Source organism: Diabrotica undecimpunctata, chromosome 5 (genome assembly GCF_040954645.1).
Source record: "Diabrotica undecimpunctata isolate CICGRU chromosome 5, icDiaUnde3, whole genome shotgun sequence".
NCBI lineage: Eukaryota > Metazoa > Arthropoda > Insecta > Coleoptera > Chrysomelidae > Diabrotica > Diabrotica undecimpunctata.
This window is the reverse complement of record NC_092807.1, coordinates 141840287-141858334: the sequence shown is the minus strand read 5'-3', so window position 1 is coordinate 141858334 and position 18048 is coordinate 141840287. Positions and strand designations below refer to the sequence as shown.

At 33.4% G+C, this 18048-nt stretch overlaps 1 protein-coding gene and 1 long non-coding RNA gene across 2 annotated transcripts in view; one reads left to right on the top strand and one right to left on the bottom strand.

Annotated features, from left to right (window-relative positions):
- The window catches only part of wb (wing blister), a 600221-nt gene that overhangs the window by 347940 nt on the left and 234233 nt on the right, over window positions 1–18048 (top strand). The window lies entirely within an intron of this gene.
- LOC140441900 (uncharacterized) lies at window positions 357–15807 on the bottom strand. Its single transcript, XR_011951048.1, has 2 exons — window positions 15643–15807; window positions 357–884 (listed from the first exon to the last, which is right to left on the bottom strand). It is a non-coding gene; the product is annotated as an uncharacterized lncRNA (long non-coding RNA).

The following is an 18048-nucleotide window of genomic DNA, read 5'->3' as shown; positions in this document are numbered from 1 at the left end:
GTTGCGTTAATATTACCTGGTCTCTCCGACTTGTTGGTGATGTGGGCCAGGGTTTTATAGATTTTTTACTATCGCGTAGCTTGGCCGATGAAACTTTCCACTTTTCTTCCCACATATATCGCACTTTACGTTTGACCGCTACTTTCACGTCCGCATTCGTAAATGTTTCAGTACACTCCGCACTATCACTAGTTGCAGCTTCTTTTGCAGCGTTGTCTGCCTCTTCATTTCCCTGAATTCCAATATGAGATGGTATCCAGAAGAATATAATATTTTTTCCATTCAGTTGTGTGTGTGTGTGTGTATGTGTTTTGTTTTATGGCACTGGAACTAAGCCAATTAGCCAGTACCCCTGGTCCATTCAGTTGAGTGTATGAACTTCTTATTTTATCTCGATGACCAAAGGATTAGTTGGATAGAAATATTGGATTGACTGTACGGAACTTAGAGAGTCTGAGAATATAATATAATTTGTATTATTGGATGCGTTGACAGCAAGGGTGGCCTGTTATAGAGCATATAGTTCAGCAGAGTAAATGGAGTACTTTGAAGCGAGTTTGTATTTATTTGTCGATATTGGGGTTATGACTGCAGCACCAGTCCTTCATTTGATTTAGATGCATCTGTGTATATATGTGTAGAATCCTTGTAATTGTGAGGCATATCCTTGAAGGCGGATTTGATTGGGTTTGTTGAATGTTTGTTGAAAGAAATGAGGCGGGTTGGGCACTGAGGGTTCTTTATTTGCCATGGAGAAATTGAGGACGATTGGAAGGGAAAGCATTCTATGAACGTGTAGTTTAATTGATTTAAGTAGCTTCTAATCCTTGCGTAGAAGGTTTTGGCCGTTCTTGTCTTATTTATGAAGAGATTTGGGAACTTTTCTGTAAAAAAAACTAATATTAATACCGAGAAAACAAGCATTATACCGAGAACATCACTCAACTGATTAAATTTGAAACTAAATTAATAAAAAGTGTGATAATATTAAAAGAATTAATGTACAGATTAAACGAAAAAAAAATATAACACATACCTAAACAACAAAATAGTAAAAATTTGAAGATTTTAACTGATCCTATCCATAACGATAACTGACAATAAGAAGTTTCAGTGATTCACATAAATATGTTTCCAAATTTTGTGATTATTTAAAATTTAATTGGGATAATAAAATGAATGGTATAATAATGCCTGGTCTATATCATATATATGAATCAAACCTACGCATCCATCCACTACATTTTAACATTTTATTAGTATTTACATGCCTTCAACTAAAGTGATCTTGAAAATAAAAAGCAAATTAAGATATCCAATTAGCCAGAATATTAAGCAATCAAACTGATCTAATAGCAATAATTAAAACAGCAAAAACGTTGTAAACTCCAATCTAGATAATAATCTGGTCATTATGTTTATTTAAAGTGATTTAAGATATTTCCATTTAAATACTCGAGAAATAAAATATAAAGTATGTAGTCATAAAATATTGGCAATTTTTTGTTGGTATATCGGTTTCCCAAACCATTGTTACGTGGCCCGGTTATTTTTGTGCTTATCCTTCGTGACCCACCAATTATTGTTCATACCCTGGTGTGTGTGTACTAGAAAACATAGTTAAATATTCATTATAGTGTTATATATTTTAATAAAGAATCATTAGCTCAAACAAAAATGTAATAAAATAAAATAAAAATCAAATACTTTATTAATGAGAAGTGTGCAGTTGTTTCTGGTTAACTAAAAACTTCACGTTTGGAGGAAAAGATGTTAATGTTATCCTCAGGTCCGGTTCGACTTCCAAACGGTTCCTATATTTATTTTTGAGGAAAACCAGTGTTGAAAACACTGCCTCATACTTATAGGCCGTAACAAAAGGAATTAGAAACTTAATCGTTTTTTTCTATTAAAACTGGGTACTCTTGATGGCAAGACAGCCAGAAATCTATCAGAGGTATTTTGTCAAATATATCTTTGAGTGCTGTATATATCACACAATAGTTAAATTACTGACGCAAGACAGCCAGAAATCTATCAGTGGTATTTTGTCAAATATATCTTTGAGTGCTCTATCACACGATAGTTAAATTACTGACTCAATATCTAAATTCGGAAATCCTGTTTTGGATTCTACGTCCATTGTAAATGGATTCCTTATCCATGCTTTGTTGCTGTGTATGGGGGAAAATATTTCTGCAGATTTGCCTCCAATCTTAGCAGGTCTTCCTTGAAAGCCGCTGAAATCTCATCCGGCAATGAATTCACGTTATACTATTTCTGTAGTTTTGTTTGCTTTGTAACTTCCTGCTTCCTCGCGACCTGTCCACAAATTAAGTATTTTGTTGCAGCTTCTATCTTCTATTGTACTTTAAATACAGTGGCATTGCTACCTTATAATGTCATATTTAAATTGTTCAAGAAGTCAAAAGTATCGCAAAGATAGGCTACCTTGATTGACCAATTGATATCATGAAAACTGTCTTTAAATTGAAATATTGCATCCCTAGCCGTTGGGGATGCTGTTCTAAGAATATTGAGATTTCTTACTTTAATTCAATAGGTCTTTTTAAAACATTCCCTTTTAATAGCCAACGCACTTCGCCGTGTAAAAGAAGATGTTCTGTTTACTTCCCATTTCTTTGCACAAATCAGAAAATATTCTTGAGTTCAGTGGGCAAGATTTTATAAAGATTATAAATTTTACACACTCTTGCATACATTCGGTTAAAAGCAGTGGCATTTTTTTGACAGCTAATGCCTCTCTATGGATGCTACACATTCTGGTGCTACGGCTTTGATCCTCGGAAAAAGCCCAGTACGCGTGCCTGCCATTGCACATGTTTCATCGCTAGTTAGTCCCACACATGTATTCCATTTAAGTCCATTGTCATTTATGTAACTATCAATCAGATTAAATATTTCTTCATCCGTTGTTGTTATTAAGAGAGATTTACAAAGTAGAAATTCTTCCTGAATAGTATTTTCAAAATCGTATCTTACAAAACACATTAGATTAGCATTATCTGATATGTTTGTACTTTTATCAACTTGCAAGGAAAAATAGTTACACTTCTTTAAGTGACCTATAATAGGTTTCTCAATATTATCTGTCATCTCCACAATCCTACGCTTTACTTTGTTATTTGATAGAGCCAACGAATTCACTTGCTTTTCCTGCTTTTTATCACATATCCGAGATACTACTATTTTGATTGCTGAAACGATTAATTTCTCGGCAATTATGTGAGGATAACCGGTTTCAGCAATTAATTTTGGTATTTCATAAGAAGCAAGTACAAGGTTTTCAGATTGAGCGTCCTGAGAAAAATTCAAAGATATAGTCTTTTTGGTAACTATTAACTCTCTCTTTTTATTTATAAAAAATCTATTGACTTACCACTGATTTCCTGGTGCTGTAATTCCAAGTGCCGCTTCAAGGTTTCATGGACTCATTTGAGAGTGCAGCATAACAAATAACACCGTTTGTAATTACCAGTCTTACCTGCCTCTGGATGGACATTACTCGATTGTCTATTATTATTGTCGCTCTTAGAACTTCTCGGCTATAGTACAGATCGACGGTCTATTTGTGCAAGTCTTAAAACCTGTACTTTGTTTTATAATCCTATTGTGTTTATCCATCGTCAAATTCAACGTATTCAATACGCACGAAAAATACGCGCTCTCTTGCTTGACACTAAGCTTAAACTGAATGGAATAAAAGAAGCAGAATTTTGTGGATGTGGTAGTATAAGGTTATAATAAAAGCAGTGGCGCCAGTCAAAGCGCGACCTTAAAAAGCAAGATGTGAAACGGCGAGGCGGGACCACCAGGCATTTGGTTTCGTGGTTCGGTTTTGGGTCTCGACACACCATTTGGGAAACTCTCTATATCCTATACTTACTGCTAGTACAAAAAATGTTCATAAAAATAAAATCGCTGTTTTCTGAACCTTCAAACGATTCTTTTATTTTCATATGTTGTAAATGTGCCGAAGCAATTTACGCAGGGTAGGTCTAAAATAGGAACAAATATAAGGACAAAGTTAATGTTAATACTTTCTCAATAAACTAATAAAAGTATTCTAAGATGTAAACTGTATGGATTTTTAAGTGAACTTAACTTCTCCAATAAAATGAGTAAAAGCGCCACTAAATAAGGGGGTCTGCAAGTGAACATACAAAGACGATTTTTCACAAGCTTTTGAAACACGTATGGGGTTACGATAGGTAGAGTCACTGACATACCTACCTAATTTTAAATAAAACGCTGAAGAAGACTGTAAGTGATGCCAATTTATACAATGGGAGAACAAACTTTATTTTAATCAATGCAAATTATGGCATACGCTGATGATCTGGACCTAGTAAATAGTTAGTCGATAGATTTTGTTTATTTCTCGTAATCAAAAATGGCAAAGTATCCTTTTTAAAAAAGAGTCCGATACAATGACCCTAATTTTGAAAAGAAAGTAATGGAAATATTTGATGATGATGAAGAATGGAAAAAAAACTGATCCAGAGGCTGGAATAACGGAATTACTTAAAAATTTTTATCAAAGCTCACAAACCTTATTTTCTTTAGGGTCTAATACAGCTGTTAATGAAATGTTAGTAGCAATTTATGGTCATTGCCGTTTCAAAATGTATATGCAATCAAAACTGGCGAATTATGGATTAAAATTGCAATGTCTTGCGAACGCCAGAAGGTGTTTTATTTATATTTGTATATCATACATATCTATATTGTGGTAAGGGTAGTAATAGTACTGGACTCTCTAAAGCAGAAAAAAAACTTGGCAGTAACCGTAACGTGACTACAGATAATTGGTATACATCAATGGAATTAGCACAAACTCTTAGAACTAACGGTCTCGCTACACGTGCCGAAAAAAAACAAGGCAGTTTTATTTCTTTCTTTCGTTCAGCATTCGATAGTTTTATCGCTTACTGGGAAAGATGAAATAAATATATTTTATAACAACACCAAAGGTAGTGTGGATTCAATGGATCAAAAATGTAGTGTTTATTTTTCAAGTCGCCGAACCCGTCATTAGACAATGGCAATCTTTTTCGAATTCTTGACATGAGTACAACAAATTCATTTATTATACACCAATCACACCGTGATAGAGAACTTTTTACTAAGATGGAATCCATGAAGGTTGTTGCTAAACAGTTGATTGAACCATATATGAGAGAACGCTTTATCGGTCGTACCCTAGAGCAGAAAAATGTGTTTTATGATGAAACTAATGCTGGTTCATCCGACAAACTAATACGAGAAAATCGAAAAACTTGCTCCAAATTTCCACCAAAAAAGGAGAGGAAAACTGCATGTCTGTGTTTTTCTTGCAAAAGACCTATGTTTGGAGTGTTCTAAAAAATTTTGCATAGATTGTGCGGAAAGCCAAGTGCAAAATGACCCGTAAATTACCTGTACACGTTTTTTTACTTTATTTAGGTTTTTTATGTTTAAGTAGAATTTTTATGTTTATTTGTCATTCAACATTTTGTATATGTATGAATTTTTATTATTATTAATGATTTATCTCAAGTAATATCTGCTCGTGTTTTTTCATTTAACATTTTCAGAAAATATATTTTAACAGAAATTTTCAAAACAATTTGATGTCCTAAAAAATTGTTGTCTTCAATGGTTAATTATATTTAACATATAAATATATAAATTATATATTATATGTTTATAACATATATAAATATGAAAATAGCTTTTTTTTCAACAATGCATGTTTTTAATTGTTACATACGAGGTCTCAGGGAAGTGAACGCCGTTTGCGCCCAAAGTATTCACCACGTCAGTATCTGTATATGTATATATATATATATATATATATATATATATATATATATATACATATACAGATACATATATATATATATATATATATATATATATATATATATATATGTATATATATACATATATAATGTCATTGTTACACTTCAACAATCTGTAAGAAGGCATACCTACTCCTATATAAAAATATAAACCCATACAGTGGTTGTTGTGCATGAACCAATTTCTCAACATTAATGACGTAAGTTCAATTAATATCGTTATCTTTTCACCGCTAACAGGACTCGACAGGCGGCACGCAGAGTGCCTGTATTTAAAATTTTCGATAAACCAGCCCACTTGGGTCAATAACATCGAAGTGATACCACCAATAGAAATATTTATGGAGTTTGTACACAATTTTTAAGTAAATGTTTATCATTTTTAATTGAATCGAGATCATTTTCTATTTATATCGTCTTAGAAGGATTTCTTTTCGTAATTGAATTACTTTTCGAGTGGTTGAGAACAGACCAAACACATGCCAATATAACAACTGTGCTTGTGTACAAATTTATGTTGACAAAACGTGAAACTGGTAAAGTTGTGTGTAATAAGCCGCCCTACTTTAAAATATCCAAATAACGCCAGAAATAAAAATAATTTCCATAGTTACATTACAATACGATTTACAAGAAAACAACATCAGAATATCAAATCAATATTAAAATAATTTTTTAAGATTATTCACTTCAGAAGAAATTCTTGACAGTGACTTTCTTCAAATAGTCTATCAAATATAGCTAGTGTCGGACCTTTTCTAACTTGTTTAAAACAATTATATGCTAAAGTAAGGACGTAAAATAAACGATAACCAAATAAGAAATCTACAGAGAGACTAGTTGGAATAACATTTAAGATAACATAAAAAACCTTTTCGAAGTAACTCTATATAACCGTATTTACCCTTCTGTTAGGGGATGGATATCACCTTATCAACATGGCTTTATAGATAAATGTTCTACTGTATCAAACTTGGCTGTAATAACTCAATATATTTCAAATGTTTTGGATGTATAAGGTCAAGTAGATGTGATATATACTGATTTTTCTAAAGCGTTTGATTAGGTTGATCACAAATACCTTCTCTTTAAATTATCAAATTTGGGATTTGCTGGAAACATTTTAAAGTTACTGGAAAGCTATTTAATAGGTAGGAACCAATTTGTATCCTATAATGGTTTCATATCAGAATTAATCTGTACTACATCCGGTGTTCCACAGGGATCAAATTTAGGTCCATTGTTGTTCCTATTATATATCAATGATTTATTTTTAGATACCAATAACAGAAAATTGTGTTTTGCGGATGATCTTAAAATATACTGTGAAATTAAAACAATTGCTAACTGTATAGATTTACAGAACGATCTAAATTATATAGATACTTGGTGTGTAAAAAACAAACTTTTGACGTGACAACGTCTTAAATTAGGTTGTGGCTCGGAGTCATTCATGAAAAAGTGTAACGCCCGCTCACGTCTGTTACAGTGAGTCACCGAACGAGAGAGAAGCCCGCCGGACCGGCGAATGCCTTGCGTCTCTCTCCCACTCAAACATGATCGGTCCGCTGCGCGCGAAGCACTAGAGAATTAGGCGCGTTGAATCGGTGCGTGCTTCCGTGCTTGTGTCTCTGTCTTTCTCGAGCGTTCTTGGCATTCAAGACACATTACAGCAGAAACACTTCCTTTCATTTCATATTTCTCCTATCATCGTCCTATCCTCAACAAAATCACTCAAATAGAAATTAGTTAAGTTTAAGTTTACATGTACAATGTTTTAGTAAACAAAATATATTTCTATAGTTAAAATTTGTGCAATTCTTATTTTCATTCAATTCCTTGTTCCTATTGTGCAATTTAATAATATTCATATCAATAAATATTCTACCGAGAAAAAGACGTTGTCACGTAAAATTTTCGCCCGTAAAACCGACTTTACAGGCAACCGATTTTTTCTTAATGTCAATAAGTGTAAAGTAGTAAGTTACTCTAGAAGGAAAACAAGGTTGATTTTAATTATGTAATTCAGGGGTCAGATCTTGAAAAATGTAATAGCATTAAAGATTTAGGAGTTATATTTGATTCAAAATTAACCTTTAACAACCATATTGAGCAGAAAGTATCCGATGCTATGAAAATGTACGGTTTTATCATCAGAAACTGTAGAAATTTTAGCGATATAAGACCGATTAAACTGCTGTATCTATCGCTGGTGCGAACAAAACTAGAATATTGTAGCTTAATTTGGTATCCCATTTATAAATGTTATATGCAACAGATTGAAAAGGTACAACGGAAACTTAAAATATTTAGCTTTTAAAAGGAGTATATCCTGTCCATGGTTATGATTACGATTTGTTATGTAACAGGTTTAATATTGTAAGTTTAGAGTTAGCAGTAATATATTAGGTCAAATTAGATTTAATGTGCCAAGAATTACTTCCAGGTCGACTATAGTGTTTACTTGTCCACGTGCGAGAACAAATATGTTACTGAAGTCACCCATTTATATTATGTGCAATAATTATAACAAAATATGCAACCATTGTAATATTTTCTCATGCTCAATTAATCATCTGGTGGATACCGCACTGGTTTATGGAATACATTAGATTGTTAATTTTTTTTGTGTATTTTTTTTGTGTATTTTTTTTTATTTCTTGTATACGTAGTAATTTGTTTAATTATATTGTTCTAACTCTTTATTTTGTTTTTCATCTACTTATTTTTTGCACTTATTTTTTTACTTAATATTTTTGTATCACCTACTAATGATTGTATACTAATTAAAAATGTATCTTAAATTTTTACCCTAGAAATGGGAAACTGTTGGGTAATAAAGCTATTATTTATTTATTTATTTATTTATTAGACTGAGAGGCAACAAATAAATATCTTTCAAATATTCTAACTTTGTAAAAATCGATTAATGGACATGTGCAAAAATGTGATTTTGGTTGTTCAAAGACGAATTAAAACAATATCCCGTATTGTGAGTAAAATTATCTATATTACATTTTCTCCTATCTAAGACATATTCGACATTTTATAAATAAAAGCAAAACCTAATTTTCCGTAACGTCGCTGGTAATTCCTTCAGAAAATATGAAACGTCGGGCACGTCCGGAAGACATCATCTGACGTGTAACAAACGCAAAAGGAAGAAAATCGCGAAAAAAGCAGCCAAGAACTCGGGCACAGGCTGTCGACTCATAATCCCCTGAAAATCCCTACCGGTTCATGAATTATCTAGTGTAGTGGTCGCTGCTTCTTTTAATTTCGGCTTAATTCGAGATGAAATCCATTAGAGATGGATAGAGTTACTACATAATGAAAAACTGCTACTTGAATGCATAAAATATATCAGTAATAGGAAAGACAGTTAGGTTTAGGTAGATAGTTTAGTTGAATATACAGAGGCACTATACGTAAAATCAAATCTTAACTGTCTTTTCTATTATTTGTATTTACTCTTTATGAGTACAAGAAACCAAAAATTCTTGCTTAGGTGAGGAGATATGCTGTGAAATGCAATTTTTAGATTCCCAATATCTATCTTTTCATCTTCTTCAACGTCTGTTTTGCCTTGCAATTTATAAAAGGCACAGATTAAAGCAAAAATCTGAAGATTTTTCCGTCAAACAAGAAATCTTTGGATTTCTACTTTGTGATTTTATATCAGTAATAGTTTTAAGAAAGAAAGAAAGAGTTTAGAGTAAAAACAAATCTGAGAGTTTTTGAAAAAAAGGGTAGAAACTGTCTTTCTATAGAAACAAATCGTTTGTCTTCTTCTTCATGTGCCTTGTCCGTTCCGAACGTTGGCAATCAACATGGCTATTCTGACTTTGTTTACGGCAGATCGGAATAGTTCAGCAGATGATAATCCGAACCATTGCCGCAAGTTTTGGAGCCACGAGTGTCTTCTCCTCCCTGGACCCCTTCTGCTGTCTATTTTCCCTTGAACGATCAGTTGTAGTACTCTATATTTATTATGTCTCATAACGTGACCCAAGTATTCCAACTTTCTTTTCTTTATACTTAATTTATATTTAAATGGGAATAAGCCACAATTAAAGGTTAAAATACGTTTATTGACGTTTCAATTTCCACTTCGGAAATCGTTCTCAAAATACAAACATTAGTAAATTAATTTATTTATACTTATTCCTACCTCTCTCTCTTTACCTATCCGGCGTAGTACCTCTTCGTTGGTCACGTGCTCAGTCCAGGATATACGTAATATACGTCGGTAAGCCCACATTTCGAAGGCCTCTACTTTTTTCATCAATGTTGCGGTCATTGTCCACGCCTCCATTCCATATAACAAAACCGGGAATACATAACATTTCAGAAGTCGAATTTTGAGAGGTAGGGTGAGGCTTTTAGAGGTGAAAATTTGCTTCATGCTAGTGAACGATGCTCTTGCCTTTTCTACTCTTATACGTATTTCCTTCGCTTGATCCCAATTTGAGTTACCTGTTGTTCCCAAGTAGATGTACGAATCCACGTGTTCAATTCTTTCATTGTCTAATATCAGTTGCTGTGCTGGTTGTTGGGTTTTGCTTACTAACATCCATTTGGTTTTTGTGATATTTAGTCTGAGTCCGTATTGTGCACTTGTTTTTTGTATCTTACTCATTAGGCAACTTAGTTCCTCCATGCTACTTGCTAGAATCACAGTGTCATCAGCATACCTTATGTTATTAATTATTTCTCCATTTATCTTTATGCCTTCTGTGCTTTCCTCCAGCGCTGTCTTAAATACTTCTTCTGAGTATATATTAAAGACAATAGGAGACAAGATACAGCCCTGTCGTACCCCTTTCTTGATCTCAATTTTATTGGTCAATGTAGATCCTACTTTCACTTTAGCTGTTTGGCCCCAATAGAGACTCGCTATTGTTCGAATGTCTCTGTAGTCGACTCCGATCTTATGGAGAACTTCAATTATCTTTTCGTGCTTTACGTTATCGAATGCTTTTGCGTAGTAACAAAAGTAAATCGTTTGTAACAAAACAAATTAAGCCCAAGTATCTAAAACATAATATTATTTCATATCTAGATTAGTATAATAGACCTGAAATGAGGTCTAATACGTAAAAACTTTTAAATCAGTTAATTAGAACCAGCTGTTATTTCAACTAAATTAAAAGGACTTTAGACAACAAAAGAAAAAAATGAAGCCTACAGAAAGATGCTTACCTGACGAACTAGAACAACTGTAGAGAATTACCAGACAAAGAGAAGAGAAGAAAAGAGGATACACAAAAGGAAAAAACGAAAATACCTAAATAAGGAACTTAAATATATAGAAAACCTCAACAGAGAGAAAGAATTCAGAGCATTTTATAAGAAAGTTAACATCAACAAAAAAAACTCAAGGCAACCACATGACAATGCAGAAGTCATTAACAACAAGGAAAGATGTGTTGAATAGATGGGTGGAATACTTTAACCAGGCACTTAATATAGAGGAAGAAGAAGAAAACCTGGAAGACGAAAGAGATGAGGTAAGGGGAACAGACAAGAGCGAAGAAGAACCACCAACGATTCTTGAAGTTAAAGATTAGCCAGAAACAATTCACTCGGAATAGATAATCTCCCAGCTCAACTATATGTAAGATGACCATGATACCATAATGGCATCACAGCAGCTTATAAAAGAAATGAAGACACAGAAATCCTTCCCCAATGATTGGAATATTTGCACCATACACAAAAAAGGAGATATCTTTGAATGCTCTAACCACAGAAGAACGGATAGTAGGAAACTACCAGGCTGGTTTCAGAGGTAGTAAATCGACAATTCATCAGATTGCAGCCCTGAAACAAATTTTGGAAAAAATACTGGAATGTGGCATTGATATCACATATTTATGGACTACAACGCAGCCTACGACTCTGTGAATAGAAGAGAAATGTTCAAAGTTATGGAATACATTAGAATGCAGAGCTAGGAATACCAAATCAGTTGGTAAATTTAACAAAACTAACTCTTGAAAAAGTTGAATGTAGAATACGAATTCGGGGGGAACTGTCTGAACCTGTTAAAATAGATAGCGGGCTGCGCCAGGAAGACCCTCTCTTATGTATACTGTTCAATCTGGCTCTGAAAAAAGTAATATGTATGTGACAAATCACAACCACTGGTTCAATATATAAACAAATCAGTGCAAATCCTGGACGAGAGGCGTATGTAGCATTAAAAGAACCAGCTACAAAAATGGGTTTAATAGTAAACACGAACAAAACGAAGTATATGAAAATAAGCACGCAACCACAAACACTACGATCACATGTTAAAGAAAACGACGTCATCAAAGCAGTGAACGAATTTATATACCTGGGAGCGCTAATTAACACTGAAAATAATACAACCACAGAGATAAACCGCAGAATTTGCACGGCCAACAGATGCTATTTTGGGCTTAATCTCCTCCTTAAATTCACAATTATATCTAGAAATGCAAAAATAAAACTCTACAAAACAATAATACGCCCAGTCCTAACATATGGTTCAGAGACCTTAACTCTAACAAAATTTAATGAAAACATGAAAAGTACTTAGGCGAATCTATGGAACAGTGAATGACAATGGAGTGTGGAGAAGACGATACAACATCGAACTTTATACCAGGAACCTGATATCGTAAAACATATTAAGATAGGACATCTGATGTGGATAGGGCATGTAATGCGGATGAAACAAAATGACCCAGCTAGAAAACGCTCCTTGACAGACCCATTGGTAAGAGAAGAAGAGGAAGACCCAGAACAAGGTTCCTTGATAACATCGATGAAGACATGTGAAATATGGGAATACGTGATTGGCAGATGAATGTGATGGATAGGGACGACTGTAGAGAAATTCTTAAGGAAGCTAGGATCCGCGCAGGCTTGTAAAGCCAGAATGATGATGATGACAAAAACAGCAGAAGAAGTAATATACCAAATACTACATCCAAGATTTAATTTTAATGAACGTCAATACTGTGGCATGTTTAAGATCATATTTAAGACAAAGAAGTACAAATTTGTAAATGAATTTACTATAAAGTTAAATCGCAGAAACAAATGGGACAAATACACCATTGTAAGCTAAATAAGAATGCCATCAAGGGACTGAAATACAGTGTACGGGCCTAGAACCAGACACTTACCATAGCGTAGACAAAATGCCTGGTATGTTCAAAGCGTAAACTTATCCCATCAAAGCAGTGAAATCACCTATGATTTTTTACAAGATGGTAAGTAAATGCTTAGAAAAAAAACCTCCAAAAAAGAACTCAGAAGATTTAGCATCCATGATAGAAGGAAAAAGAAAGCCTATCTAAGAAAATAGAAAAATATATGTCCGGTTAAACAGAGTCCCGAAAAGAAGACGCGATAGATCAGAATTTGTGGTAAGTAAACTAATTTGTCTAAAACAGTCTAAAGTCATGCCTATAGATCTGGTGAAATATGGTTCAGATCAATTTATCGAATAAATTACAGATATTTAAAAAAAAAGTCTTCGGGATGAAGAGAGCATTCCAAAAGATTGACATTTGTCATTCATCAGTTCAATATATTCAAGAAGGGATATAGAAAGTTTTAAAACCTTTTTAAACTTATTGTAATTACAAAAAACTATTCCAGTGTAATTAAGTAAAAAATATCTTTTATAATACCAAAAATAACATAAAATATAACCGGTTACCATCCATCTCTTACATAAAGTCTCATGGATTTAATTCATTAGGCTCATTTATAATGGTTGAAAGACCAGCGAAGAGCCTTAAAAACTGAATAGTAATGAAAGGAAAATATGATGAGGAGGATTATGACATATTTTGGTATAATGGTAATAAAAAATACGTTATTTTAAATCGGGCTATCTAATTATCAATGACAACTGGGGCGTACTTTCGTAGAAAACAAGACTGCAATTATTCGACATAAGTTACAGTTTTTATATCATTTACATATAATTTCCATTGATGTATCTTTATTAAACATTAAGTATTTAATTTGGAACAACTCAAATACGTTTTGGGCAATTCCGCGTAATCGGAGTGGCGTAATTTCACGCAGCGCAGATTTACCCTATACGAAATGTATAGTAGTGTCCTGAATTTCATATGCTGTAACGATAAGACTACCAAAGAGAATTGAAATACTATTGTAAAAATAATACCTCAATTAACCATGGGAGCTTATCGTCTATACCTTACCTAGCTCAGTATCTCAAGGGTGAGTTCGTCTTGTCTTAAACTAGGGATTGAACCTGAGTTCTCAGTTGATAGCAAATAAGACAAATTTTAACCAAACATATTTATTTAAATGAATAAAAAAACAATAATTAACCCTGCCAAAGCTTAACAGTTAATATTAGTTAATAAAGTGTTACTTATTGCTTCGATGGGCTGCTTGTGTGTTCTAGCTGTTAGGTCCTCCAATTAGAAGTTGTGGCTTCTGGAGAGAGAGCTGCAGTCACACGTGGCTGTATGTCCTGATTAGTAAAATTGAATGTGGCCAATCAATTCAATCTGGTCAATTCAGTTGTTGATAAACCAATATTTCCAATAAATTCAATGAATCCAATAAAATGTCCAATAAACCAGTAAGGTTTTGATATGTCCAATAAACTAAAAGATAAGGAACAACTCGCATTAGAAACACATCAAAAAGAAAGGTTTAACTTCCTTGCCATCTTACAAAATTACACTTAAACAAATAGCATATGGCAAGGATAAAATGAAATATGAATGTTACTACTTAGTTAAATTCTGTTAAAGAGTCCTAATGCATATATCAGAAAAAAAATGTGCTTTCGAAAGAAAGTAAGGTTACAAATATTGGAAATGTGGTCAGAATTATAGAATAAATATTACAATGAAAGTACTTACCCCAAGAGAATTTGTAGATCATAAAAATGAATCTTATAATTTTTGCCTTCTTTTATAAATTTCAAAAAGAGGCAAAAAATAATCCCACTACAGAAAAGTTGTTTTGACAGAAAGTGGGAGACTGAATGAAGTTAGCACAGATGTCATAGAATGTTGCTATAGATATCATGAAACTAGCTTGTCAGTCAACACGGAACAGAATAGTCTGCCGAACAAAAGTGAGAGGGCAAATATTTATTCTATGGGACAGAAAGAGAGAAAATAAACACAGAGGAAGAAAGGAAAAAACATTTTGTGGGCGCCAACTATTTTGTGAAAAATAGTAAAAATTAAACTGAAGATAAAAAAATTAATAAATTAATAAAGAAATTAAAATGAAATATTTATTAAAATATAAATTAATAGAGATGTGACGTTTATAACGTTACAATGCCAAGAGCTTACCATAAAAGAAATAATAAATCCAACTATGAAGAATGTCAATTAATAGCTACAATAAAAGCTGTATCGGAAGTTGACCGAAGTTTTGGTATACTAGAGTCGACATTACGAGGTAGAATGAAAATATAAGATTCCAAAAAAGGAAAGTTAGGCCGAAAGCATGTATTTTTTGACAAACATGAAGTAGGATAGACGAAGTAAATTTTAAAATTATCCAGAATGTTTTTTGGATAATTTTAAAATAAAAACATGTTTTTAATACAGAAAAAAACGACAGGAAGAGATTGCTTAGCACTATTTATAAAGCGAAATACACAGATCAGGCCTGTATGGACACTTTCCACTTGTTCCTCTGTATAGTATCCACATCTGTCCCGTATGCATAGTTTTTCAAAAGTTCCGGATATGTGTTTTTAGGTTATGACTAGAACAAAACTGCAGAAACCTACCTGATATCAAATATGATAATATTTAAAATACGATGCACTTTACAAGGAAACACAGAATGTCACTAAAGAATATTACAATCTCTAAAAAACTGTTTATTTACTTTTACGCGGCAAAAGTAACACAACCTCGTGACACAAACAAATGGCAACTGACATTGAATTTATTTCTTGTTTCTTGGCATAGAACTATATCATCAGTGCCACCTAGGAGAATGAGTTAGAACTACTCGAAAAGAAATCTATACGGAAAAAAATCAACTGTCCACTTGTGCCTCTGTCCACATGTGCCTCCCCTTTCCCTATCTAAATTTATTGCCCAGTTGTTTTCTTTTGGTAAGGATGTGCTTCTGCCATGTTAGTCGTTTGTCAAGATGGATATCTAAGTATTTTGTGTCGTTTGCCTTACTTAATTGCTTGCCATTGAGTGTAACTGGAGGGCATTCACCTCGTTTCATTGTGAAGGTTAGATGTATTGACTTGGTCTCATTTACTTTAATTCGCCATTTTTTTAGCCAAGTTTCTATTTTATTTAAGTGTTTTTGTAAATTTTCTGATGCTTTTGTGGGTCTAGAGTCCATGGTCAGTACTGCGGTGTCGTCTGCAAAAATAGCAACTATTGTGTTACTGCTGAATGGGAGGTCTGCAGTGAACATCAGGAATAAAATAGGTCCTAGTACGCTTCCTTGTGGAACACCTGCTTTGATAGGGTGGAGCTGAGTGTATTCATCGTGTTTCTTTACCAGGAAGTATATATCTAATAGGTAGGGTTTTAGGAGTGGAAAGAAAGGATATGGCAATTGTTTCTTTATCTTATAAAGTAGGCCTTCATGCCAAACCTTATCGAAGGTTTGACAGACGTCTAGGAAGGCCGCTGAGAGGTAGAATAGAAGCTTTTCGAATATCTTGGATATAATCGGCAGCACTTATAGGATTTTAGGTCTTCTGGTTTTTTTTCCAGGTTTTGGTGTCAGGATAATCTGTGAAATTTTCTATTGACTCAGAAAGTAGCCTATTCTGATGATGGCGTTGAAAATTCGCTGCAGATATTTGTACCGTTTTATTGTACATTCTTGCAATAACTTGGAAGTTATTGCAAGTCTGTCTGTTATCAGATCAAACCCTGGGGTTTTTTTAGTTTTATATTTTTCATAACTGTATTTCTCATTTCGATAAGCGTCAAGTTTTTATTCGGTAAGTCCAGTTAAAGCGGGGCTTCTAAAAAGTTATGAATCTCGCTATAATTGGTAGGGAGTTATTTATAATGGTCCGATAATGTTAAGGTAATATATATGTAATAAAAGTGGTACGTAAACTGGGGATTTACTTCCTCTAATATTTTGCATTTTTCGAGTTTAGCAAACAAAAACATTTGTATTAACTCCATACCGAGCATAAAAATTCGAGCACCCTAGTAACTTAAAGCCGGAAACGGGTCATTAAGCTAGCAACATGAACGTCAGAGTAAAACACACTCATTTAATCCCCAGTAACTTATACAGACACGTGCCTAATGCCCGCAAACGTTGCAAGCATAAACTTCCAGACAAAAATAACATAATAAAGCTTCGATATATAAATTTGCAACGTGAATTCAAAATAATATTCGTTGAACATTAATTATTCAGGTTCAAAGTTGATGAATAACTACACGTTAATGTGATACGTGAGATGGGAAAGGTTATATTAAACGACCTGTTATTTTTTTATAAAAGTTGAGATATTATACAAAAATTCTACAGCGATTCTTTTGACTTTTGACGTCGTCTGTCCATCGTATAGGTGGTCTACCTCTGCTTCTTTTGTCAGTTCTTGGTCTCGATATTGTAACTTTTTAGGCCCACCGCTCGTCATTCATTCTGGCCACATGGCCCGCCCAGTTCCACTTTAACTTTCCCCCTTCCCGATTCCCCTTTTACTTGCTCGTCTTCAATAATATTAATTTGTGTTTCAGGAGTCAACTGAACGTTCCCTAATATGTCTTTTCTATTATTTTCTTTATTGACTGATTCCTTTGGTATTTTCTCGCTTTCAATGACATTAATTAGTTTTTCTGGGGTCAATGAAATAATTTTTAAGAAATTAATTTTCTTTCCTATAACAATAGTTTTTGCTGTTTCGTCGAATATTTCTTTCCTGCATTTTTAGTCAGTGCTTTTCTTTTCTTCAATAATTGTTAATTCTTTTTCAGCATATTTCCTAGGGCCAAGAAGTTCTGCTTCGGTTCCAGTATCTTTAACTATATCTTGTATGTCCAGAATTACCCCTTGTAACGTATCATCAGCTTCATATTGCACTTTATTTTCCCATCCATCTTCTAGAATGAGGTCTTCTTGTATATCGATTATAATGTTGGAGGGTTTTGTCAATATTTTGGGATAGTAGAGATTTCTGATAAATATGGGCATA